The 27173-nt window shown below is 45.3% G+C and overlaps 1 long non-coding RNA gene and 3 other non-coding genes across 4 annotated transcripts; all 4 read left to right on the top strand.

Moving 5' to 3' along the window:
• LOC140491678 (5S ribosomal RNA) lies at positions 1–119 on the top strand. Its single transcript, XR_011963359.1, has one exon. It is a non-coding gene; the product is annotated as a 5S ribosomal RNA (ribosomal RNA).
• Positions 120–9238: 9119 nt separating this feature from the next.
• Positions 9239–18611, top strand: LOC140491305 (uncharacterized). The gene is made up of 2 exons (XR_011963280.1): positions 9239–10427; positions 15749–18611. It is a non-coding gene; the product is annotated as an uncharacterized lncRNA (long non-coding RNA).
• Positions 18612–19050: 439 nt separating this feature from the next.
• On the top strand, positions 19051–19169 carry LOC140491728 (5S ribosomal RNA). Its single transcript, XR_011963399.1, has one exon. It is a non-coding gene; the product is annotated as a 5S ribosomal RNA (ribosomal RNA).
• Positions 19170–26361: 7192 nt separating this feature from the next.
• Positions 26362–26480, top strand: LOC140491727 (5S ribosomal RNA). Its single transcript, XR_011963398.1, has one exon. It is a non-coding gene; the product is annotated as a 5S ribosomal RNA (ribosomal RNA).
• Positions 26481–27173: the final 693 nt, after the last annotated feature.

Raw genomic sequence — 27173 nt, 5'->3', positions numbered from 1 at the left:
GCCTACGGCCATACTAGTCTGAAAACGCCCGATCTCGTCTGATCTCGGAAGCTAAGCAGAGTCAGGCCTGGTTAGTACTTGGATGGGAGACCGCCTGGGAATACCAGGTGCAGTAGGCTTTTGCAGCCACCAGAGGTTGCTCACAGCTTCGCACTCTCACACTCCCATTCATCAAGCAACGTCCTATTAACTACTCGCTTCGTCTCTCTGTCTCACTTTTTCTTGCCCAATTTCATTGTTCAACTTCTTCCCCCAATACACAAACACATCATTACTGCTTGAGATTGGAGCAAACGCACCAGGAACACCAAAGGAGCAAGTATTTTATTGAAGAGCACAAACCGTAGTTTTTGTTAAGTGATGCCTCACTTTCGATGATCACACTTCCCTGATCGCTGTCAGCGTTCCCCTGTTTTCTAACAATCGTCTAACTAGTGGTGTGGATAGGGTCTGAAAGCAACAACGTTGTGGTGAGGGCTTGTCAGGTGAAGGGTGTTTTACAATATCTGCACTCACCGGTCGAGTTCATACAATGGTGGATCGATATGGTTAAGGCAGGAAGAATGGGTCAGCAAACACAGCAAGTTCAATCATTGTAATGATGATTATTATTACACATCAGCAGCAAATAATAAGATAAGTGTAAAGAGTGAGTATTTAAAATGCCAGGTACAAAAATCAAGGCTTATTCTCTAACAGCCGAAGCCTTCACAAACAGATCGGCCTAATAATGGCACAAATGGTGATGAATGGTTCGATCCAATTGACATCACTGTGCCTTAGTTACAAGTTGACCAAGGTAGAGAAATAACATTTCCAGAGTGCAGACTATTAACAATAGTAAGGTGGGATTTGGAAAGAGGAGTAGCCCCTGACATTTAAGGATGACAGAAGGACGTTAGTGAGTAAGGATATTACTTTGGAAATCTTAACCGTGCACTAAGATAATCATACCATTTGAAGACACTATCAAGATGTTTTGAAGAAAGGGAACTCCTGTTGGACTAAATGCAAGAGAATGTTGTGTTCATTAACAGTCGGGTGGATAAAGGCAGAAGCAATAGGTGCCAATGACTTGGATTTTCAGACTGTATTTCCTATAATTTCAGGCAGATAAGTGAACTTTCGACAGTTATTGTGTTGTTAATCTTTAGAATGATATTCTCCAGAGAGTGGTGTGGGTTCTACTGTTGAGGATACTTCAGTGTCAGTGGATGGAGTTTTGATATCTTAGGGAATTCTGAAAGGGAGGTGCAGTTGAGGTGGATCGATGGTCATCAGTTTGAATGGTGGAGCTCTCTGGTGTGAGATATTGACCGCGGAGAGTGTGCTGCAGATTGAGCAAAGCAAAAGGTGGTCTCCAGAAGGATAATTGTGAAGACCGAGGTTATAGGATAGTGGTATAGGACGGATATGGAAAATGGCAGAGGTGGTGGAGTAGCCTCCGTGATGAGAAACAAAATTCTGTCAATGATGAGGGAGGACATAATGAAGGAAACGCATTCAGTGGAGACCGTGTGGGTGGAACTGAGGAATAGTCGAAATCCTAAAATTGTAATAGGTGTTATGTACAGACCGCCTGGTAGCAGCTCTGAAGTCCTGGATAGTAAAAATGCACAAAACTAGGCAATATGTAACAAAGTAAAAACAATGACTGCAGATGCTGAAAACCAAATACTGGATTAGTGGTGCTGGAAGAGCACAGCAGTTCAGGCAGCATCCAATGAGCAGCGAAATCGACGTTTCGGGCAAAAGCCCTTCATCAGGAATAAAGGCGGTGAGCCTGAAGCGTGGAGAGATAAGCTAGAGGAGGGTGGGGGTGTGGAGAGAGTAGCATAGAGTACAATGGGTGAGTGGGGGAGGAGATGAAGGTGATAGGTCAAGGAGGAGAGGGTGGAGTGGATAGGTGGAAAAGAAGATAGGCAGGTCGGACAAGTCCGGACAAGTCAAGGAGACAGTGCAGAGCTGGAAGTTTGAAACTAGGATGAGGTGGGGGAAGGGGAAATGAGGAATCTGTTGAAGTCCACATTGATGCCCTGGGGTTGAAGTGTTCCGAGGCGGAAGATGAGGCGTTCTTCCTCCAGGCGTCTGGAGGTGAGGGAGCGGCGGTGAAGGAGGCCCAGGACCTCCATGTCCTCGGCAGAGTGGGAGGGGGAGTTGAAATGTTGGGCCACGGGGCGGTTTGGTTGATTGGTGCGGGTGTCTCGGAGAGGTTCCCTAAAGCGCTCTGCTAGGAGGCGCCCAGTCTCCCCAGTGTAGATGAGACCACATCGGGAGCAACGGATATAATAAATGATATTGGTGGATGTGCAGGTGAAACTTTGGATGTGGAAGGCTCCTTTAGGGCCTTGGATAGAGGTGAGGGAGGAGGTGTGGGCACAGGTTTTACAGTTCCTGCTGTGGCAGGGGAAAGTGCCAGAATGGAAGGGTGGGTCATAGGGGGGTGTGGACCTGACCAGGTAGTCGCGGAGGGAACGGTCTTTGCGGAAGGCGGAAAGGGGTGGGGAGGGGTGGCGTAAATGTCGTTGGATGATTTGGTTTATGCGAAGGTTTGTAGGGTGGAAGGTGAGCACCAGGGGTGTTCTGTCCTTGTTACGGTTGGAGGGGTGAGATCTGAGGGCGGAGGTGCGGGATGTGGACGAAATGCTTTGGAGGGCATCTTTAACCACGTGGGAAGGGAAATTGCGGTCTCTAAAGAAGGAGGCCATCTGGTGTGTTCTATGGTGGAACTGGTCCTCCTGGGAGCAGATACGGCGGAGGCGGAGGAATTGGGAATACGGGATGGCATTTTTTCAAGAGATAGGGTGGGAAGAGGTGTAATCCAGGTAGCTGTGGGAGTCGGTGGGTTTGTAAAAAATGTCAGTGTCAAGTTGGTCGTCACTAATGGAGATGGAGAGGTCCAGGAAGGGGAGCGAGGTGTCAGAGATGGTCCAGGTAAATTTAAGATCAGGGTGGAATATGTTGGTGAAGTTGATGAATTGCTCAACCTCCTCGCGGGAGCACGAGGTGGCGCCAATGCAGTCATCAATGTAGCGGAGGAAGAGGTGGGGAGTGGTGCCGGTGTAATTACGGAAGATCAACTGTTCTACATAGCCAACAAAGAGACAGGTATAGCTGGGGCCCATACGTGTGCCCATGGCTACGCCTTTGGTCTGGAGGAAGTGGGAGGATTCAAAGGAGAAATTGTTAAGGGTGAGGACCAGTTTGGCCAAATGAATGAGGGTGTCAGTGGAAGGGTACTGTTGGGGACGTCTGGAGAGGCAAAAACGGAGGGCTTGGAGGCCCTGGTAATGACGAATGGAGATGTAGAGGGATTGGATATCCATGGTGAAGATGAGGATTTGGGGGCCGGGGAAACGGAAGTCTTGGAGGAGGTGGAGGACGTGGGTGGTGTCTCAAATGTATGTGGGGAGTTTCTGGACTGGGGGGATAGAATAGTGTCGAGGTAGGTAGAGATGAGTTCGGTGGGGCAGGAGCATGCTGAGTCAATGGGTCGGCCAGGGTGGTCAGGCTTGTGGATCTTGGGAAGGAGGTAGAACCGGGCAGTGCGGGGTTCCTGGACTATGAGGTTGGAAGCTGTGGGTGGGAGGTCTCCTGAGGTGATGAGGTTCTGTATGGTCTGGGAGATGATGGTTTGGTGATGGGGGCAGTAGGAAGAGGTGTCCTCGAGTTGGTGTTTGGCTTCAGCGGTGTAGAGGTCAGTGCGCCAGACTACCACTGTGCCCCCTTTATCCGCTGGCTTAATGGTGAGGTTGGGATTAGAGCAGAGGGATTGGAGGGCTGCGCGTTGTGAGGGTGAGAGGTTGGAGTGGGGGAGGGGGGTCGACAGGTTGAGGCGGTTAATGTCCCGGCGGCAGTTGGAAATGAAGAGGTCGAGGGCAGGTAATAGGCCAGCACAGGGTGTCCAGGTGGATGCAGCGTGTTGGAGGTGGGCGAAGGGGTCCTCGGAAGGTGGGCGGGAGTCCTGATTGTGAAAGTAAGCTCGGAGGCGGAGGCGACAGAAGAATTGTTTGACGTCACGGCGTGTATTAAATTCAGTGATGTGTGGACGGAGGGGGATGAAGGTGAGTCCTTTGCTGAGGACTGATCGTTCTTCCTCAGTGAGTGGGAGGTCTTGGAGGGATGGTGAAAACTCGGCAGGGCCGGGAGCTGGGATCTGGTGTGGGTGTGGAGCTGGGAGTGGGGTCGGAGCCAGTACCTGGAGTGGGTGTGATGGTGGGGGGAATGGGGGTGGAGGCATGAGCTGGGGTAATGTTGCCCTCGGGGTTCTGGGGTGTGGGGATAGTGACAGTGGGGTCTGTGGGGGCCGTGTCAGCAGAATGCAGGTGAGTGGCGCTGGTGGAGGTGGAATTGGTGATGATCATGGCAGTAGGGGTGGCGGGAGTCACTGAGTGTGTGGCATCAGGAATGATGTGAGGGCCGGAAGTGACTGTGGGAGTGGCCATGATGGGGGCGGACGTGACATCATCACTCAGCGTGGGGGTGGTAGCTGCGTCAGCCGCATGGCTAATGGTGTTTCCGAGGCCAGGGGAATCTTCTGGAATGTTTGAGGAGCGCTGGTTATGGAGGTGGGTGGATAAAAGTTTGTTGTACTTACAGTTTTTGATGTTTGAGATGGAGTTGAAATACTGTTTGTTGAGAGTATGAATTCTCCTGAGGATGTAGTACAGAGTGGGTCCTTTGCAATTCTGAGAGAGTGTGGCCCTCAGCTGAGGCAGGGCTGACTGGAGAGAGGTTAGGTGACGGCGCATTGCTGCAAGCGTGGAGCGGAGGATCCTGAAGGAGAACTGTTGCTGGTGTTTTTGAATCTGTAGTCTGTACTGTTTGTCCTGTTTGGGTCCGAACTCTGCTGGTTTAAAGGTGGTCTGGAGTCCGTGTGGGATGAGTTGGTTACGGAGGCATGCACTGAGGAAGCGAATGTGGCTGTGGTACCGAGTTTGTTTCACAACATGGTTGAAGAGCTTCAGAGCAGACGCAATGACCTGGGAGTTGCAGTGGGAGAGGGACTCCCTGAGATTCTTGTAGAGAGAGGAGGAAAACTTCTTCAAGGCAGGCATCCTTGCAAGAGGATTCGCAGTAGGGTTAAAATCAACAAGGTAAAAACAATGACTGCAGATGCTGAAAACCAAATACTGGATTAGTGGTGCTGGAAGAGCACAGCAGTTCAGGCAGCATCCAATATGTAACAAAGCCAGAGTACTGCTCATGAGGGATTTTAACGTGAACACAGATTTAGAGGTAGTCAAGCATTTGTCAGAAAGGTAGTGCATGTCTGGTGTATTGCCGGTACTGTTTCTCACTGCATTATGTCCTATATGCTTCATGTGGACAAGCAGTATTGGGTTTAGTAATGAGTAATGATTTGGAATTAATGAGTGAGCTACTTGTGCGTGGCCACTTATCACATAGTGATGATAGCACTATCAAGTTCAAGGCAGTGTTTGAAAGCACAAAGCATGTATCTGCTGTATTCGGTAACGAACCGGGACAAGTGATGGGCTTGTTAGTGGATGAACATTTTGGTGATGGTGACCACAGTTCTGTGACTTTCACCTTGGTTATGGAGAGAGATAGGTGCGTGCAACAGGGTAGGTTTTACAATTGAGGGAAGAGTAAATACAATGTTGTAAGACAGGATCTGAGGAGCATAAGTTGGGAGCATAGGCTGTTAGGGAAGGATGTCGTGGAAATGTGGAACTTTTTCGAGGAACAGATACGACACGTCCTTGATATGTATGTATCTGTCAGGCAGGAAAGAGATGGTCGTGTGAGGGATCCTTGGTTGACGAGGGAGGTTGAATGTCTTGTAAGGAGGAAGGAGGAGGCTTACATAAGGTTGAGGAAACAAGGTTCAGAGAGCATTGGAGGGATACAGGATAGCCAGGCCGGAGCTGAAGAAAGGGATAAGGAGAGCTAAGAGAGGGCATGAAAAATCTTTGGCGGGGTAGGATCAAGGATAACCCCAAGGCTTTTTACGCGTATGTGAGAAACATGAGAATGACGAGAACGAGGTTAGGTCTGATCCAGGACAGTAGTGGGAGACTGTATTGAGTCGGAAGAGATAGGAGAGGTCTTGAATGAGTACTTTTCTTCAGTATTTACAAATGAGAGGGACCTTATTGTTGAAGAGGAGAATGTGAAACGGACTGGTAAGCTCGAAGAGATACTTGTTAGGAAGAAAGATGTGTTGGGCATTTTGAACAACTTCAGGATAGACAAGTCCCCCGGGCCTGACGGGATATATCCTAGGATTATGTGGGAAGCAAGAGAGGAAATTGCAGAGCCATTGGCAATGATCTTTTCATCTTCACTGTCAACGGGGGTGGTACCAGGTGACTGGAGAGTGACAAATGTTGTTCCCCTGTTCAAAAAAGGGAATATGGATAACCCGGGAATTACAGGCCAGTTAATCTTACTTCAGTGGTAGGCAAAGTAACGGAAAGGGTACTGAGGGATAGGATTTATGAGTATCTGGAAAGACACTGCTTGATTCGGGACAGCCAGCACGGATTTGTGAGGGGTAGGTCATGCCTTACAAGTCTTATTGAATTCTTTGAGGAGGTGACCAAGTATGTGGATGAGGGCAGAGCAGTGGATGTAGTGTACATGGATTTTAAGAAAGCATTTGATAAGCTTCCCCATGGTAGGCTTATGCGGAAAGTCAGGAGGTATGATAGCGGGAAATGTGGCCAGTTGGATAGAGAGGGATTAGCAGAGGGATTGAATTCAAGAGTCATGAAGTGATGTTGCAGCTGTACAGGACCTTGGTTGGGCCACATTTGGAGTACTGTGTGCAGTTCTGGTCCCCTCACTTTCGGAAAGATGTGGAAGCTTTGGAGAGAGTGCAGAGAAGACTTACCAGGATGTTGCCTGGAATGGAGAATAGGTCGTACGAGGATAGGTTGTGAGTGCTAGGCCTTTTCTCATTGGAACGGCGAAGGATGAGGGGTGACTTGATAGTGGTTTATAAGATGATCAGAGGTATAGATAGAGAGAGTAGACAGTCAGAAACTTTTCCCCCTGGTACAACAGAGTGTTACAACGGGACATAAATTTAAGGTGAAGGGTGGAAGGTATAGGGGGGATGTCAGGGGTAGGTTCTTTACCCAGAGAGTGGTGGGGGCATGGAATGCACTGCCCGTGGGAGTGGCAGAGTCAGAATCATTGGTGACCTTTAAGCGGCAATTGGAGAGGTACATGGATAGGTGCTTAAGCTAGGACAAATGTTCGGCACAACATCGGGGGCCGAAGGGCCTGTTCTGTGCTGTATTGTTCTATGTTCTATGCTGCTGGAGTTGGAGAGTTCGGAAAAGCCGCCTTGACTGAGATGAGGCAGAGACCTTCCACAATAAGGTTGGAAAATCTGCTGATGGCTAAAAGAACTGAAGATGACGGGAGGATGTTTAAAGAAACATTGAAGACGATAGGAAACCAGTTGATACCCCTGAGAGGGAAAGCTCTGCTTCACAGAAGAAAACAGTCATGGACAAAAATATCAGCATAGATCCTGCTGATTGGGAAAGATCCAGAGAGCAGGAAAGACACAAAGCAGTGTAAAAGAGCTCCCAAAAGGAATTTTGATCGGAATCTTTCCAGGGACATCAAAATCGAGAAGAAATGTTCCGCTGCCCTAAAGGGAAAGCGGGTGGTCAGGAGAAGGTGGGGACATTGTAAATGGTCGAGATGTTCCATCATTCCCCTTACCTCGTATTTTCAGGAGAAAAGGAGGATAGCTTGCCAGAAGTCCCGGTGAAATGAAAAGTGGATCGGGAAAAGCAACCGAATAAAATGAAGGTGAATAAAACATCGATAATGAGGAAATGACTGGAATCAAAGGGTGACAAATGCCTGGGATTAGGCGGGTTCCATCGGTGGGTGTTAAAACAAATCGACAAGCGCCTCATAGAATCCCGAACTGTAATCGTTCAGAATTCCCGAGATCCAGGAGTCGTCCCTCCGGATTGGATTGTTGCACGTGTCAGTCGCGCTTTTTAAGAGAGGAGAACCCGGAAAACTCGGGAATTGCAGAGCATGGAGCTTAGCACCTATGGCAGGGAATTTGTTGGAGTCTATAATCAAGGCTGGGATAAGTGAGCACCTCAAATTGTTGAGTTAACCAGGGAGAGCCACATGACAGGTAGGTCGTGCCTGATAAATTCATTGCAGAGGGTTTGAAGAGGGGACTAAGGTAGCTGTCAGGGAATAATGTCCGTAGATGTTGTTTACATGGACTTCTAGAAGGCATTTGACAAAGTCCACTTAAGTAGGTAGGAGCCAAGAGAATTGAGGGCAAATTCCTGACAGGGCTCGGAGATTGTTTGAGTGGCAGGTGACAGAAAGTAGAGATAATGGGTAGGTAGTCAATTGGCAGGATGGAACCAGTTATGTCTCACACGGACTTGTGTTAGGGCCTCAATTATTGATGTTATTTGTTAAGGGAATGGGTAATGGCACAGGAAGTCTTATCATAATTTGTGGCTGCATAAGTTAGGCTGCATTGTAGACTGTGTAGATGACAGCATAAAATTGCAAGGGGATATTGATAGATTAAGTCAATAAGCAAAACTGTGGCAAAAGCATTAGAATGAAAGCAACAGTGAGGCTATCCATTTTTGGATCAAGAAGGGACAGATCAAGGTATTTTTCTGGATGGTATGAAGTGCATGTCCAAGGAGACTTGGGGTTTCAGGTGCACACAACTTTAAAATGTCACGGACACGTACAGAAAATAATCCAGAAAGCGAACAGATTGCTGTCCTTTTTAAGTAGAGGACTGGAGTAGAAGGATGCCGAAGTTGTGCTGCAGTTCTACAAAACCCTGGGTAGATAGACCCCACTTGGAGTACTGTGAGCGGATCTGGGCCGCACACCTTCTGAACGGAGTAGAATATTGATTGACAAGAATGATACCTGGACTTCCATGGTTAAGATGGAAGGAGAAATCATATCATTTAGGCCTGTGGTCTGTAGAATTGAGAATGTTAATGGGTGGTGTGATGAAAGTCTTGAAGACATGAATAGGAAAAGAGAAGGTGGAGAACGATAAACGATTTCTACTGGTTGGGGATTGTAGAATGAAGGAACATAACGTGAGACTTTGGGCCAGAGGGTTGCATAGAGATGTGAGGAAGCAGTCGTGCACACATCGGATGGTGGATTTTAGCCATCATTTTCTGACAAAGCGCAGTGGATGCTGGAGGAGTTGTTCTATTGAAATGTGAGGGAGATAAATGTTTGTGAAGCAAAGGTACCAAGGGCCAGAGGCTTGTATATGAAGTTGGGCAAGAGCTGAGCCATGATGTTTGAATGGAGGCAGAGGTTGTAGGGGCTAAACAGCGTTGTGGTGTGTGTATGTTGCTGTGGTTATAATTTGGAAAGGAGTTTATTTGTGAAGCAGTTTGGATGGGCATGTAATGAAATGGAGTGGAGTGAGTGTGAAGGAGTTGATCCTTGTGGGATATAGGTAAATTAATGTTACTTCTGCAATTCTGCAATTCTGCAATTCCATTTTACAAAGTAAAATGAACTCACACCTGTGTGTCATTGTTTTAGCCACGAGCTGAGTCAACAAGAATGGAAACGTTGTGGAGGAAATATATAATTGTTTTTGTATGAGCTAAAATTGTATGTTAGAATGAGATGTGCCAATAAAACAATGGTAGACATTACGGGCAAATAGATAAGATGTTGTGAGGGGATGAAGTTAAGCTAGATACGGCTGTACAAACAGTAGGTATAAACATCTGCTTCCCACTTTTACAAAAACACAGGAACAAACCCCAATTAAAAGGGTCATAGGGATCAGAACGGCCTCGGGAAAGGCACAGATGAAGGGGGTAGATAATGATGAAGAAAGAATATGCCTAACAATGACCTACAGCAGAATGAGGTCAAACAGCCTTGTGAGGCCAGGAATAAGCATTTTGTCACAGACAGGGCCGGATAAGGCAAGAGATAAACAGGGGTAATGGGAGCTGGTCTTGGGGAAGTGGACGATGTAAACAGGGGAGGAGCAATGTAAAACAAAAGACATCAAATCATATAAATATTATATATGAATTGAACTGGGTGTGTATGTCCTCTACCTTATAGGCACTGGACATCTCACCCACTTACAAGTGTAAAATAAAGGACACTGCTGATTCAGATGTTGTCTCGGACTACAATTATTGAGGTGTGTGAGCTTTGTTTCTCACAATTGGGGGCTGTCCGGGATTTTCTTCCATCACCGGGGGGAGTGGCTGGCCTTGGACACTGGGAAGACGCGTCCCGTTCCCCATTGAGGAGCGGTCTCGTGTCCTGGTTTGGTCTGCTCCCTTGGGCGACTGGTACGAATCCCACAAGAGAGACGTCTGAATCAGACAGGGATAGGCGTTCGATAGAAAATACGGTGACAAGGGGCCAGGCAACTCTCTGCACAGACCAAGGTAAGAAACCTGACTTTTAAGTATTACCTTGGTGGCCGGGATTGAGTTTTAGTAGTTAATAAGGGACTAACGAAGGAACTCAATATGGGTTGTGCCGTGGGTAGGGAAAAAGCCTCCGGGAAAACAAAAGAAGGAAAAAGCAATGGAAATGGAGGCGGGGTCTCTTACAACATACCTCCAGAAAGTCCTTTGGGGAGGATGTTGTGGAATTGGGAAAATAATACTTGTACAGGGGAAAAAGATGATTAAATATTGTTGCTTCGTATGGACGAAGGAATCCATTCTTCGTCCCGCCTCTTCTGGCCAAAATACAGGTCGGACAAAGACTGTAAATATCTGAATTTATTTGTCAATGAGTGAGAGAGAGAGAGAGAATGAAAAGAGCTGTACAGCTGGTAGAAAGTTTAACCCTTTGTGATTTGGTTTGAATGCACATTTGTTTGTTGGTGATTGAATGTTTGCGTTTTATTCCCTGGAGCTTGAGTTCCGGGACTGTTTTGAATCTGATTTTTATTATGGAAACTTAACATGATTTATTTTAAGGTGAAGGATTCTATAGAGATTATGAAAAAAAAAGAATGATAACTCCTGTTCTTCTCACAGGTCATAACTGCCTTACTATCAGTTTCTAACTAATCTCTTTTATCTTTACATAAAAGTGATTTAAGGAGGACAGTTGAAGTTTCAGTTCAACATTAGATTGTAGTAAAAACAAAATTCTGTGGTTAATATCTGTGACCTTGGATTCGCCCATTGTTCATGCATTAGAAGTTTTTGTTAAACTTGAATAGACAAATTCTTTTAAGGCAGCTCTGATTATTTCACGACCTATAGTATTGTAATTGAGCAATGATTGGTCAGCACTACTTAAGAAAACTAATTTTGGATTTAAATTAAGGGACTAAAACTGGGTGAGTACAGTGGATTTCAAAATTGAGAACTGTATGCATTTTACATTTTGAATATTAAATACTGAATAAATGAATGTAAATATATAAATATATTTACAAGTTTGGAACAGGCTTTAAGGTGAGTCAAGCATGAATTGATGAATTGGTGTTTGAAGTTATGGGGAGCTAGAAATACTGCAATATTTCTTTAAAAAAGAAAAAGGGGAAGAACGTAATGACTTATCCCCTTCGGGAGGTACCAATAGGGGACAAAGAGATTGGGTTTGTAAGTGTCCCCCTCAGCAGTGGGGAGGTCAGAACATTTAAAAAAGAAATGAAGGTCCTGGTTGAGGATCCGGTAGGGTTGTCTGAACAAATTGATCAATTTTTGGGGCCCAGTCTGTATACCTGGGCTGGGTTAATGTCTATTTTGAATATATTATTTACTGGGGAAGAAAGGGGACTTGTATGGGGAGCAGCCATTAAAATATGGGACAGGGAACACCCCATTGGAGATGGGGATGCTGGACAGGGAGAGGTGAAGTTTCCCCTCAGAGACCCCCAGAGGGAAAATCAAAACCCGGAGCATAGAAAAGAAATGAGGGAATTGAAAGACCTGATTCTAAAAGGAATAAGAGAGGCAGTTCCAAAGTCACAGAATTTGACTAAAGCCTTTGAAGTTAGACAGGAGAAAGGTGAGACTCCCTCAGCTTTCTTGCAAAGATTAAGAGACTCAATGCGGAAATATTCTGGGATGAACCCTGAGGACCCAGTGGCACATGGTCTTTTGAAAGTACATTTTGTGACAAAGGCATGGCCAGACATACAGAGAAAGATACAGAAGATAGGGTGGAGTGAAAAGCCATTAGATGAATTGTTAAGAGAGGCACAGAAAGTGTTTGTAAAGAGAGAGGATGAGAGACAGAAACAGAAGGTGAAAATGATGGTAGCTGCGGTTGATGAGATAGTTAAGAAAAGAATGGAACCGATAGTGACCAACCGGAGCGGTGGGTGGCAGCATGTCGGACAGAGAGGACAAGGGGGAGCGTTTGATAGAGGGTTCGAGTGACAGGGGCAGAGCTGGAGGTCTCCACAGGCAGGATGCTATTATTGCGGAAAGATAGGGCACTTTAAGCGGGAATGTCCTGCTCTGAAAAGGGAAGAGAGGGCAATTCCGCTTATGAATTTTGATGAAGAATAGGGGTGTCAGGGGTTCCTGCCCCCGGGGACCCACCAGGAACCCTTGATAAACCTGAAGGTGGGACCCTGTAAGGAAGAGGTCGTCTTCCTAGTAGATACTGGGGCAGCACGGTCATCGCTGAATTTTAAACCAAAGAAAGTAGGAATGTCAACACGGTCAATTACTGTTTCGGGGGTAAAAGGGGAAGGATTTACTGTTCCAGTATTTGAACCTATGATGATAGAAGGTCCTAAGGATAGGGTCACAGGGGAACTGTTGTATATCCCTGATATAGGAAGTAACTTATTAGGGAGAGATTTAATTATCCTCTTAGGACTGGGGATTGGAATTCAGGAAAAAGAATTAGTTGTAGAAAGGCAATGTTGACAAAGGATGTGGAGAGAGAGATAGACCCTATTGTATGGGCTAGAGAAGGGAATTGTGGAAAACTACAGATCCCTCCCCTTGAAGTAAATTTTTAAAAAAAGGAAAAGGGGACGTTGTCTGTGAGCGACAATATCCCATTTCCATAGAAGGTAAACGAGGACTGCAGCCAGTAATTGAAGGATTGATTAGAGATGGACTGTTGGAGCCATGTATGTCTCCTTATAATACCCCAATACTACCAGTGTGGACATCCGATGGAACTTATCGATTGGGGCAGGATTTGAGAACATTAAATCGCATAGTACAGATCAGGCACCCAGTGGTACCAAACCCCTATTCCTTATTAAGTGAGATCCCTCATGACCACAAATGGTTTAGTGTGATAGATTTAAAGGATGCCTTTTGGGCTTGTCCCTTGGCAGAGGAAGGTAGGAATATGTTTGCCTTTGAGTGGGAAGACCCTAAGACAGGACACAAACCGCAACACCTGTGCTTCCCCAGGGGTTTACGGAATCCCTGAATTTATTTGGACAGATGTTAGAACAAATATTGGAGAAATTTAGCAGCCCCAAGGGGACTACCCTGTTGCAGTATGTAGACGACCTCTTAGTAACAGGAAAAAGAAGAGAGAGAGTAGTAGAAGCCACTAACAAATTATTGAATTTCCTGGGTCAGCAGGGACTGCGAGTATCTAAAAACAAACTACAATATGTGGAGCAAGAAGTGAAATACTTGGGACATTTAGTTAGTGAGGGAAAGCGAAAGATAAGCCCGGAACGGATAGAGGGAATATTGGGGATGTCACTGCCCAGCACTAAACGGGAGTTACGCAAATGTTTGGGTCTAACGGGTTATTGCAGATTGTGGATTGATTCCTATGCACAGAAGACTAAGAAATTATATCTCAAACTATTAGAGGGGGAACCAAAATGTCTACTTTGGGATGATGAGGAAAAAGAACTAGTTGAGAAACTCAAAAGAGATCTGATCCATGCCCCCGTGTTAGCCTTACCTTCTCTAGATAAACCTTTCCACCTCTTTGTTACCGTGGATAAGGGAGCGGCTTTGGGAGCATTGACCCAGAGGTGGGGAGGAATGAGACAACCAGTAGCATATCTTTCGAAGCTACTGGATCCAGTATCCCGGGGGTGGCCTGAGTGTGTGCAGGCCGTGGCTGCCACTGCACTGTTGGTGGAGGAAAGCAGAAAGCTTACATTTGGGGGAGCCCTAATAGTAAGCACTCCACACCAAGTGAGAACAATCCTAAACCAAAAAGCTGGGCGATGGTTGACAGACTCGCGGATTCTGAAATACGAGGCAATATTAATAGAAAAGGATGATCTAGTGTTGGTCACTGACAATTGTTTAAATCCAGCTGCCTTTCATTGGAAAGGGGAAGGAGACTCTCCTCAGAATCCAGGGCACGATTGCCTTGACATTATAGAATACCAAACTAAGGACTGCATGGACCTGAGAGATGTTCCACTTCATGCAGGGGCTAGACTTTTTATAGACGGATCATCCCGGGTGACTGAAGGGAAAATACATAATGGGTATGCAGTCGTAGTTGGGACAAACAGTAGTGTGGTGGAGGCAGGACGGTTGCCAAATGGGTGGTCAGCTCAGACTTGTGAACTCTATGCATTGGAAAGAGCCCTTAGGGCATTGGAGAATAAAGAGGGAACAGTATACATTGACTCTAAATATGCATTTGGTGTTGTGCACACCTTCAGTAAGATATGGCAGGAACGACGGCTGATCAATAGCCGAGGGAAAGAATTAGTACATGAAGAATTGATTAAACGAGTCTTGGAGTCCCTATTACTTCCCCGAGAAATAGCAGTAGTGCATGTAAATGGTCATCAGAAAGGAAATGAACTAGAAGTTAGGGGAAATGGATTAGCCGATGAAGTGGCTAAGGAAGCAGCCCTGAACCCACAAGAAGTGGTGATTCATTCCCTACTACTTACTGTCCCAAGTCCTAGGGAAGCTCCTATATTTACTGAAAGCGAAGAAAATGAATTGAGAGATTTAGGAGCTGTAAAAACAGCAGACAGGCATTGGAGGTTACCTGATGGAAGGGAAATGTTAAACAAAATGATGATGTGAGAGATTATGGCTGTCCTACACCAAGGCAGCCATTGGGGAGTACAAGCAATGTGTGATTTAGTTCTTAGGGAATATGGATGTAAAGGAATATATACAATTGCTAAACAAATATGTGAGGGATGTATAATATGCAGAAAGGTAAATAAGAAAGTCTTGAGAAAACAGACCCCGGGAGGAAGAGACCCAGGATTGAGACCTTTCCAGAGTATACAAGTAGATTATACTGAACTCCCCAGGGTAGGGAGACTAAAATATTTGCTAGTCATAGTAGATCATCCATCTGGTTGGGTTGAGGCATACCCCCGAGCTACCGCCACTGTGAGTGGAGTGTCTAAAACAATATTGGAGCACATAATTCCCTGATATGGGCTCGTGAACCATATTGATTCCGACCAAGGAACTCACTTTACCCCCTGTAACACTTTAGAGGTAATGAAAGGGTTGGGAATTTCCTGGGAGTTCCATACTCCATGGCACCTGCCATCATCGGGAAGGGTTGAGAGAATGAACCAAACACTCAAACAACAGCTCTCTAAATTGATAATAGAAACCACACTCCCTTGGACCAAATGTTGACCTATAGCTCTCTTGTGAGTACGAACAGCCCCAAGGAAAGATTTGGGACTATCCCCCTATGAAATCTTATTTGGATTACCTTACTTGGGAACGAATGGAGAATTGCCAATTCCCGAAACTAAAGAGTTGTTCTTAAAGAAGTATATACTGGGCTTGTCCTCCTCTTTGTCTTTCCTCAGGAAACAGGGTTTATTGGCACAGACTCCACCCCTTGAATTCACCGTTCATCCCATCCAGCCGGGCGATTGAATCTTAGTAAAATCATGGACAGAGACTAAATTACAGCCGGACTGGGAAGGGCCGTACCAGGCTCTTTTGACGACCGAAACGGCAATAAGGACGGTGGGGAAAGGCTGGACTCACTACACTCGGATCAAAGGGCCAGTGGAATCTCCAGTTGAGGAAGAAGTCTGGACAGCCGAATCAACGCAAGATCCGCTGAAACTCAGATTAAAGAGACTTTGAGTAACTAATTATACAGTGGTGATGCGAGTGCGGGATTATTTCTGTAAGATTGTATATTAAGTCTTTTTGGTGCTTCAGCATGATGTTTAGAATACTGGGGATGCTGCTAGAATTATGATGCTAGCCCTTTTAGTATTGGGATTTCGTCAAATATCATTTTCATATGTATTATTAACGGTTCCTGAATTTGATAATCCACAAGTAATAGACGCTGATGTATGCAGCTTAGTAAATTGTGGGGATGTAGATAATCAGAGACAGTACCGCAGCTCTGAGATACATCTTACGTCCTATGGGGATGGCCTTGGGGATGGTACTTAGTATAATGATCTCATCACAGTACACTGGGCCCCCTTCCAACCAGCTCGTGATTGTCCTGATAAAAAGTGTAACCCAATATACCTAACGATAAGGAAAACCACATGGCATGAAACAATCCTGGGGGGGGCACCTATGAGATACAATGAAATGAAACGTTTGGGATAGAAATGAAAGCAAATGGGAAGGATTTCTTGGGCTATTGTTTTCAAATTAGCGAAGGACAGGGAAAACAGGTAGAACTACTGGGTAAGAAGATACAATCTTTCACCCCTCCCGATGATCCTAAAGTAGTAAAATTTATAGAGGTAAAGGACTTGAAACAGACCATTGAAATAGAAACTGGGTACGGGGATCCAAATGCCTGGGTTGAATGGGTAAAGTATACTGTGAAAAGTCTGAACAAAAGCAATTGCTCTGCATGTGCCTCCAGTCGGCCAGTGGCCCAGGGGGTTCCCTTTCCACTCGGGTGGAAGCGAGACAGGAAGGGCATGAAATGTATGATAGCCCTGTATCAGGATGAGACTGCATGGAATGATAGGAATTGTACCTCCCCTATCTCTGATGTTCCCTCCCTTGGAGAAGAAAGATGCAAAAGTTCCCCCCGCTGTTTTCTGCCGCAGTTGGAAATCACACAGCCTGTGTGTGTAGACGAGGTACAGGTCGGTCGAATGATTTGGGGGAGCTGAAATTATGTACAGAGATTAAGAATGTTACCGAAACGGAGAAGGGAAGGAACTACTCAGCACTAAAGGTTCCCCGAGCGGATCTGTGGTGGGACTGTGGAGGCAAAATATTGAGACCCACGCTACCTCCAGATTGGAGAGGGATATGTGCAATTGTACAATTGGCAATTCCATTTACCCTGGCATTTGAGAAGGAAAAGATAGGGGGGAAAAAGGGAAGGGGTAAGAGATTACTGTTAGACACTTCTTTCGATGACAGGCTTTGTCTCGATGCGGTAGGAGTCCCTAGGGGGGTACCTGATGAATCCAAGGCTCGTAACCAGATTGCAGCAGGCTTTGAGTCAGCTCTCTTCTGGTGGGTAACAGTTAATAAAAATGTAGATTGGATAAATTACATTTTCTATAATCAACAGCGATTTGTAAATTATACAAGAGATGCGGTTAAAGGAATATCAGACCAGCTTGATGCGACAAGTAGGATGGCATGGGAGAACAGAATGGCCCTTGATAGGGTTTTAGCAGAAAAAGGGTGTGTGTGTGTGTGTGATGTTAGGAGGAAGTTGTTGTACCTTTATTCCTAATAACACTGCACCTGATGGTTCAATTACTCGGGTCTTAAGAGGATTGACTACCTTAGCAGAGGAATTGGCTGAGAATCCAGGAGTAGACACATCTCTCACAGGATGGCTTGAGTCCTGGATTGGAAGGTAGAAGGGGATGGTGGTTTCTATCCTTACTTCCCTGATAGTAGTAGTCGGGGTATTGGTGGCCATTGGCTGTTGTATCATACCCTCTATACGAGGGCTCACCCAAAGACTGATTGAAACAGCCTTGATGAAACAGGTGCCCCGAAAAGAAAAATGCAGAAGATAACAAAGAGTAATTAAAAGAAAAGGGGGAAATTGTGGGATATAGGTAAATTAACGTTACTTCTGCAATTCCATTTTACAAAGTAAAGTGAACTCACACCAGCGTGTAATTGTTTTAGCCACGAGCTGAGTAAACAAGAATGGGAACGATTTGGAGGAAATATATAATTGTTTTTGTATGAGCTAAAATTGTATGTTAGAATGAGATGTGCCATTAAAACATTACGGGCAAATAGATAAGATGTTGTGAGGGGATGAAGTTAAGCTAGATACCCTTGTACAAACAGTAGGTATAAACATCTGCTTCCCACTTTTACAAAAACACAGGAACAAACCTCAATTAAAAGGATCATAGGGATCAGAACGGCCTCGGGAAAGGCACAGATGAAGGGGGGTAGATAATGATGAAGAAAGAATATGCCTAACAATGACCTACAGCAGGATGAGGTCAAACAGGCTTGTGAGGCCAGGAATAAGCATTTTGTCACAGACAGGGCCGGATAAGGCAAGAGATAAACAGGGGTAAAGGGGGTCGGTCTTAGGGAAGTGGAAGATGTAAACAGGGGAGGAGCAATGTAAAACAAAAGACATCAAATCATACATAATATTTATATGAATTGAACTTGGTGTGTATGTCCTCTACCTTATAGGCAGTGGACATCTCACCCACTTGCAAGTGTAAAATAAAGGACACTACTGATTCAGATTTTGTCTCGGACTGCAATTATTGAGGTGTGTGAGCTTTGTTTCTCACAGTACCAAGGGCCAGAGGCTTGTATATGAAGTTGGGCAAGAGCTGAGCCATGATGTTTGAATGGAGGCAGAGGTTGTAGGGGCTAAACAGCGTTGTCGTGTGTGTATGTTGCTGTGGTTATAATTTGGAAAGGAGTTTATTTGTGAAGCAGTTTGGATGGGCATGTAATGAAATGGAGTGGAGTGAGTGTGAAAGAGTTGATCCTGTTGTGTAATAAACGTGTGTGTGTGTGTGTGTCTAGGGTGAAGTAGAGGAACTGAAGATGGAGATGGGAGAATAGAAAGGCAAAGGAAAAAGAAATGTTTTGGTGCAGGATGATTGAATGGCAAAATGTTGTTGTAAATGCAGCAGTGTGCGCCTTTAAGGAAGCAGAAATGGAAGCAGTCTGTGCCTACGGCCATACTAGTCTGAAAACGCCCGATCTCGTCTGATCTCGGAAGCTAAGCAGACTCAGGCCTGGTTAGTACTTGGATGGGAGACCGCCTGGGAATACCAGGTGCAGTAGGCTTTTGCAGCCACCAGAGGTTGCTCACAGCTTCGCACTCTCACACTCCCATTCATCAAGCAACGTCCTATTAACTACTCGCTTCGTCTCTCTGTCTCACTTTTTCTTGCCCAATTTCATTGTTCAGCTTCTTCCCCCAATACACAAACACATCATTACTGCTTGAGATTGGAGCAAACGCACCAGGAACACCAAAGCAGCAAGTATTTTATTGAAGAGCACAAACCGTGATTTTTATTAAGTGATGCCTCACTTTCGATGATCACACTTCCCTGATCGATGTCAGCGTTCCCCTGTTTTCTAACAATCGTCTAACTAGTGGTGTGGATAGGGTCTGAAAGCAACAACGTTGTGGTGAGGGCTTGTCAGGTGAAGGGTGTTTTACAATATCTGCACTCACCGGTCGAGTTCATACAACGGTGGATCGATATGGTTACGGCAGGAAGAATGGGTCAGCAAACACAGCAAGTTCAATCATTGTAATGATTATTATTACACATCAGCAGCAAATAATAAGATAAGTGTAAAGAGGGAGTATTTAAAATGCCAGGTACAAAAATCAAGGCTTATTCTCTAACATCCGAAGCCTTCACAAACAGATCGGCCTAATAATGGCACAAATGGTGATGAATGGTTCGATCTAATTGACATCACTGTGCCTTAGTTACAAGTTGACCAAGGTAGAGAAATAACATTTCCAGAGTGCAGACTATTAGCAATAGTAAGGTGGAATTTGGAAAGAGGAGTAGGCCCTGACATTTAAGGATGACAGAAGGACATTAGTAAGTAAGGATATTACTTTGGAAATCTTAACCGTGCACTAAGATAATCATACCATTTGAAGACACTGTCAAGATGCTTTGAAGAAAGGCAACTCCTGTTGGACTAAATGCAAGAGAATGTTGTGTTCATTAACAGTCGGGTGGATAAAGGCAGAAGCAATAGGTTCCCATGACTTGGATTTTCAGACTGTATTTCCTATAATTTCAGACTGAGATGAGGTGAACTTTCGACAGTTATTGTGTTGTTAATCTTTAGAATGATATTCTCCAGAGTGTGGTGTGGGTTCTACTGTTGAGGATACTTCAGTGTCAGTGGATGGGGTTTTGATATCTTAAGGAATTCTGAGAGGGAGGTGCAGTTGAGGTGGATCGATGGTCATCAGTTTGAATGGTGGAGCTCTCTGGTGTGAGATATTGACCGCGGAGAGTGTGCTGCAGATTGAGCAAAGCAAAAGGTGGTCTCCAGAAGGATAATTGTGAAGACCGAGGTTATAGGATAGTGGTATAGGAGGGATATGGAAAATGGCAGAGGTGGTGGAGTAGCCTCCATGATGAGAAACAAAATTCTGTCAATGATGAGGGAGGACATAATGAAGGAAACGCATTCAGTGGAGACCGTGCGGGTGGAACTGAGGAATAGTCGAAATCCTAAAATTGTAATAGGTGTTATGTACAGACCGCCTGGTAGCAGCTCTGAAGTCCTGGATGGTAAAAATGCACAAAACTAGGCAATATGTAACAAAGTAAAAACAATGACTGCAGATGCTGGAAACCAAATACTGGATTAGTGGTGCTGGAAGAGCACAGCAGTTCAGGCAGCATCCAATATGTAACAAAGCCAGAGTACTACTCATGAGGGATTTTAACGTGAACACAGATTTAGAGGGAGTCAAGCATTTGTCAGAAAGGTAGTGCATGTCTGGTGTATTGCCGGTACTGTTTCTCACTGCATTATGTCCTATATGCTTCATGTGGACAAGCAGCATTGGGTTTAGTAATGAGTAATGATTTGGAATTAATGAGTGAGCTAGTTGTGCGTGGCCACTTATCATAGAGCGATGATAGCACTATCAAGTTCAAGGCAGTGTTTGAAAGCACAAAGCATGTATCTGCTGTATTTGGTAACGAACTGGAACAAGTGATGGGCTTGTTAGTGGGTGAACATTTTGGTGATGGTGACCACAATTTTGTGACTTTCACCTTGGTTATGGAGAGAGATAGGTGCATGCAACAGGGTTGGTTTTACAATTGGGGGAAGGGTAAATACAATGTTGTAAGACAGGATCTGAGGAGCATAAGTTGGGAGCATAGGCTGTTAGGGAAGGATGTTGTGGAAATGTGGAACTTTTTCAAGGAACAGATACGACATGTCCTTGATATGTATGTACCTGTCAGGCAGGAATAAGATGGTAGGGTGAGGGCACCTTGGTTGACAAGGGAGGTTGAATGTCTTGTAAGGAGGAAGGAGGCTTACATAAGGTTGAGGAAACGAGGTTCAGAGAGCGTTGGAGGGATACAGGATAGCAGGCGGGAGCTGAAGAAAGGGATTAGGAGAGCTAAGAGAGGGCATGAAAAGTCTTTGGCATATAGGGTCAAGGATAACTCCAAGGCCTTTTATGCGTATGTGAGAAACATGAGAATGACGAGAACGAGGGTAGGTCCGATCAAGGACAGTAGCGGGAGACTGTGTATTGAGTTGGAAGAGATAGGAGAGGTCTTGTATGAGTACTTTTCTTCAGTATTTACAAACGAGAGGGACCTTATTGTTGAAGAGGAGAGTGTGAAATTGACTGGGAAGTTGGAAGAGATACTTGTTAGGAAGGAAGATGTGTTGGGCGTTTTGAACAACTTGAGGATAGACAAATCCCCCGGGCCTGACGGGATATATCCTAGGATTATGTGGGAAGCAAGAGAGGAAATTGCAGAGCCATTGGCAATGATCTTTTCGTCTTCACTGTCAACGGGGGTGGTACCAGGGAACTGGAGAGTGGCGAATGTTGTGCCCTTGTTCAAAAAAGGGAATAGGGATAACCCCGGGAATTACAGGCCAGTAAGTCTTACTTCAGTGGTAGGCAAAGTAATGGAAAGGGTACTGAGGGATAGGATTTATGAGTATCTGGAAAGACAGTGCTTGATTAGGGACAGCCAGCACGGATTTGTGAAGGGTAGGTCTTGAGGAGGTGACCAAGTATGTGGATGAGGGTAGAGCAGTGGATGTAGTGTACATGGATTTTAGTAAGGCATTTGATAATGTTCCCCATGGTAGGCTTATGCGGAAAGTCAGGAGGTATGATAGAGGGAAATTTGGCCAGTTGGATGGAGAACTGGCTTACAAGTCGAAGTCAGAGAGTGGTGGTAGATGGTAAATATTCAGTCTGGAGCCCAGTTACAAGTGGAGTTCTGCAGGGATCAGTTCTGGGTCCTCTGCTGTTTGTAATTTTTATTAATGACTTGGAAGAGGGAGTCGAAGGGTAGATCAATAAATTTGCAGATGATACAAAGATTGGTGGAGTTGTGGATAGTGAGGAGGGCTGTTGTCGGCAGCAAAGGCACTTCGATGTGATGCAGAGCTGGGCTGAGGAGTGTCAGATGGAGTTTAACACTGTCAAGTGTGAGGTTGTCCATTTTGGAAGGACAAATAAGAATGCGGAATACAGGGGTAACGGTAGGGTTCTTAGTAAGGTGGAGGAACAGAGGGATCTTGGGGTCTATGTACATAGATCTTTGAAAGTTGCCACTCCAGAGAGCTTGTAAGGAGGCCTATGGAGTATAAGCGTTCATTAGCAGAGGGATTGAATTCAAGAGTCGTGAAGTGATGTTGCAGCTGTACAGGACTTTGGTTAGGCCACATTTGGAGTACTGTGTGCAGTTCTGGTCGCCTCACTTTTGGAAAGATGTGGAAGCTTTGGAGAGAGTGCAGAGAAGATTTACCAGGATGTTGCCTGGAATGGAGAAAAGGTCGTACGAGGATAGGTTGAGAGTGCTCGGCCTTTTCTCATTGGAGCGGCGAAGGATGAGGGGTGACTTGATAGAGGTTTATAAGATGATCAGGGGAATAGATAGAGTAGACAGTCAGAGACTTTTCCCCCGGGTACAACAAAGTGTTGAAAGGGGACATAAATTTAAGGTGAAGGGTAGAAGGTATAGGGGGGATGTCAGGGGTAGGTTCTTTACCCAGAGAGTGGTGGGGGCATGGAATGCACTGCCTGTGGGAGTGGCAGAGTCAGAATCATTGGTGACCTTTAAGCGGCATTTGGATAGGTACATGGATAGGTGCTTAAGCTCGGACAAATGTTCGGCACAACATCGTGGGCTGAAGAGCCTGTTCTGTGCTGTGTTGTTCTATGTTCTATGCTGCTGGAGTTGGAGAGTTCGGTAAAGCCGCCTTGACTGAGATGAGACAGAGACCGTCCACAATAAGGTTGGAAAATCTGCTGATGGCTAAAAGAACTGAAGATGACGGGAGGATGTTTAAAGAAACATTGAAGACAATAGGAAACCAGTTGATACCCCTGAGAGGGAAAGCTCTGCTTCACAGAAGAAAACAGTCATGGACAAAAATATCAGCATAGATCCTGCTGATTGGGAAAGATCCAGAGAGCAGGAAAGACACAAAGCAGTGTAAAAGAGCTCCCAAAAGGAATTTTGATCGGAATCTTTCCAGGGACATCAAAATCGAGAAGAAATGTTCCGCTGCCCTAAAGGGAAAGCGGGTGATCAGGAGAAGGTGGGGACATTGTAAATGGTCGAGATGTTCCATCATTCCCCTTACCTCGGTATTTTCAGGAGAAAAGGAGGATAGCTTGCCAGAAGTCCCGGTGAAATGAAAAGTGGATCGGGAAAAGCAACCGAATAAAACGAAGGTGAGTAAAACATCGATAATGAGGAAATGACTGGAATCAAAGGGTGACAAATGCCTGGGATTAGGCGGGTTCCATCGGTGGGTGTTAAAACAAATCGACAAGCGCCTCATAGAAGCCCGAACTGTAATCGTTCAGAATTCCCGAGATCCAGGAGTCGTTCCTCCGGATTGGATTGTTGCACGTGTCAGTCGCGCTTTTTAAGAGAGGAGAACCCGGAAAACTCGGGAATTGCAGAGCATGGAGCTTAGCACCTATGGCAGGGAATTTGTTGGAGTCTATAATCAAGGCTGGGATAAGTGAGCACCTCAAATTGTTGAGTTAACCAGGGAGAGCCACATGACAGGTAGGTCGTGCCTGACAAATTCATTGCAGAGGGTTTGAAGAGGGGACGAAGGTAGCTGTCAGGGAATAATGTCCATAGATGTTGTTTACATGGACTTCTAGAAGGCATTTGACAAAATCCACTTCAGAAGGTAGAAGCCAAGAGAATTGAGGGCAAATTCCTGACAGGGCTCGGAGATTGTTTGAGAGGCAGGTGACAGAAAGTAGAGATAATGGGTAGGTAGTCAATTGGCAGGATGGAACCAGTTATGTCTCACAAGGACTTGTGTTAGGGCCTCAATTATTGATGTTATTTGTTAAGGGAATGGATAATGGCACAGGAAGTCATATCATAATTTGTGGCTGCATAAGTTAGGCTGCATTGTAGACTGTGTAGATGACAGCATAAATTTGCAAGGGGATATTGATAGATTTAGGTCAATAAACAAAACTGTGGCAAAAGCATTTGAATGAAAGCAATAGTGAGGCTATCCATTTTTGGATCAAGAAGGGACAGATCAAGGTATTTTTCTGGATGGTATGAAGTGCATGTCCAAGGAGACTTGGGGTTTCAGGTGCACACAACTTTAAAGTGTCACGGACACATCCAGAAAATAATCCAGAAAGCGAACAGATTGCTGTCCTTTCTGAGTAGGTCAAAGTTTGGGAGAAGATTTGTAGCTCGGGTGCTCGTTGTGGTTCTGTTCGTCAAGCTGGGAATTTGTCTTGCAAACGTTTCATCCCCTGTCTAGGTGGACCCAAAGGACTAGCCACACTACCATACATCAGGAGTATTTCCGAACTGACAGCCAGACTACTGCGACCACTAGGACTCATAACAGCACACAAACCTACAGCCACGCTCAGACAACAACTCACCAGGACAAAGGACCCGATACCCAACATGAGCAAAACCAATGTAGTGTACAAAATCCCATGCAAGGACTGTACAAAACACTACATCGGACAAACAGGAAGACAGTTAACGATCCGTATGCACAAACACCAACTAGCCACGAAACGACACGACCAGCTATCCTTAGTAGCCACACACACAGACGACAAGCAACATGAATTCGACTGGGACAACACTACCATTATAGGGCAAGCCAAACAGAGAACAGCCAGGGAATTCCTAGAGGCATGGCACTCATCCACAGACTCTATCAACAAACACATCGACCTGGACCCAATATACCGGCCACTAAAGTGGACAGCTCGAACTGACAACTGGAAGCGGCAGAGACAGGCCACAATAAATGCCGGAGCAAACAGCACAGAAGCGCTTCACAGGAGGCTCCCAAGCACTGAGGATGTCACCTAGACAGGGGACGAAACGTTTGCAAGACAAATTTCTAAGTAGAGGACTGGAGTAGAAGGATGCCGAAGTTATGCTGCAGTTCTACAAAACCCTGGGTAGATAGACCCCACTTGGAGTACTGTGAGCGGATCTGGGCCGCACACCTTCTGAAAGGAGTAGAATATTGATTTACAAGAATGATACCTGGACTTGCATGGTTAAGATGGAAGGAGAGATCATATCATTTAGGCCTGTGGTCTGTAGAATTGAGAATGTTAATGGGTGGTGTGATGAAAGTCTCGAAGACATGAATAGGAAAAGAGAAGGTAGCTAATGATAAACGATTTCTACTGGTTGGGGATTGTAGAACGAAGGGACATAGCGTGAGACTTAGGGCCACAGGGTTGCGTAGAGATGTGAGGAAGCCATCGTGCATACATCGGATGGTGGATTTTAGCCATCATTTTCTGACAAAGTGCAGTGGATGCTGGATGAGTTGTTCTATTGAAATGAGAGGGAGATAAATGTTTGTGAAGCAAAGGTACCAAGGGCCAGAGGCTTGTATATGAAGTTGGGCAAGAGCTGAGCCATGATGTTTGAATGGAGGCAGAGGTTGTAGGGGCTAAACAGCGTTGTGGTGTGTGTATGTTGCTGTGGTTATAATTTGGAAAGGAGTTTATTTGTGAAGCAGTTTGGATGGGCATGTAATGAAATGGAGTGGAGTGAGTGTGAAAGAGTTGATCCTGTTGTGTAATAAACGTGTGTGTGTGTGTGTGTCTAGGGTGAAGTAGAGGAACTGAAGATGGAGATGGGAGAATAGAAAGGCAAAGGAAAAAGAAATGTTTTGGTGCAGTCTGATTGAATGGCAAAATGTTGTTGTAAATGCAGCAGTGTGTGCCTTTAAGGAAGCAGAAATGGAAGCAGTCTGTGCCTACGGCCATACTAGTCTGAAAACGCCCGATCTCGTCTGATCTCGGAAGCTAAGCAGACTCAGGCCTGGTTAGTACTTGGATGGGAGACCGCCTGGGAATACCAGGTGCAGTAGGCTTTTGCAGCCACCAGAGGTTGCTCACAGCTTCGCACTCTCACACTCCCATTCATCAAGCAACGTCCTATTAACTACTCGCTTCGTCTCTCTGTCTCACTTTTTCTTGCCCAATTTCATTGTTCAACTTCTTCCCCCAATACACAAACACATCATTACTGCTTGAGATTGGAGCAAACGCACCAGGAACACCAAAGGAGCAAGTATTTTATTGAAGAGCACAAACCGTAGTTTTTGTTAAGTGATGCCTCACTTTCGATGATCACACTTCCCTGATCGCTGTCAGCGTTCCCCTGTTTTCTAACAATCGTCTAACTAGTGGTGTGGATAGGGTCTGAAAGCAACAACGTTGTGGTGAGGGCTTGTCAGGTGAAGGGTGTTTTACAATATCTGCACTCACCGGTCGAGTTCATACAACGGTGGATCGATATGGTTACGGCAGGAAGAATGGGTCAGCAAACACAGCAAGTTCAATCATTGTAATGATGATTATTATTACACATCAGCAGCAAATAATAAGATAAGTGTAAAGAGTGAGTATTTAAAATGCCAGGTACAAAAATCAAGGCTTATTCTCTAACAGCCGAAGCCTTCACAAACAGATCGGCCTAATAATGGCACAAATGGTGATGAATGGTTCGATCCAATTGACATCACTGTGCCTTAGTTACAAGTTGACCAAGGTAGAGAAATAAC

This window comes from Chiloscyllium punctatum, chromosome 19, assembly GCF_047496795.1.
Source record: "Chiloscyllium punctatum isolate Juve2018m chromosome 19, sChiPun1.3, whole genome shotgun sequence".
NCBI classification, from domain to species: Eukaryota; Metazoa; Chordata; class Chondrichthyes; order Orectolobiformes; family Hemiscylliidae; genus Chiloscyllium; species Chiloscyllium punctatum.
Note: the sequence above shows the minus strand (reverse complement) of the source record. Positions and strands in the feature narration are given on the sequence as shown.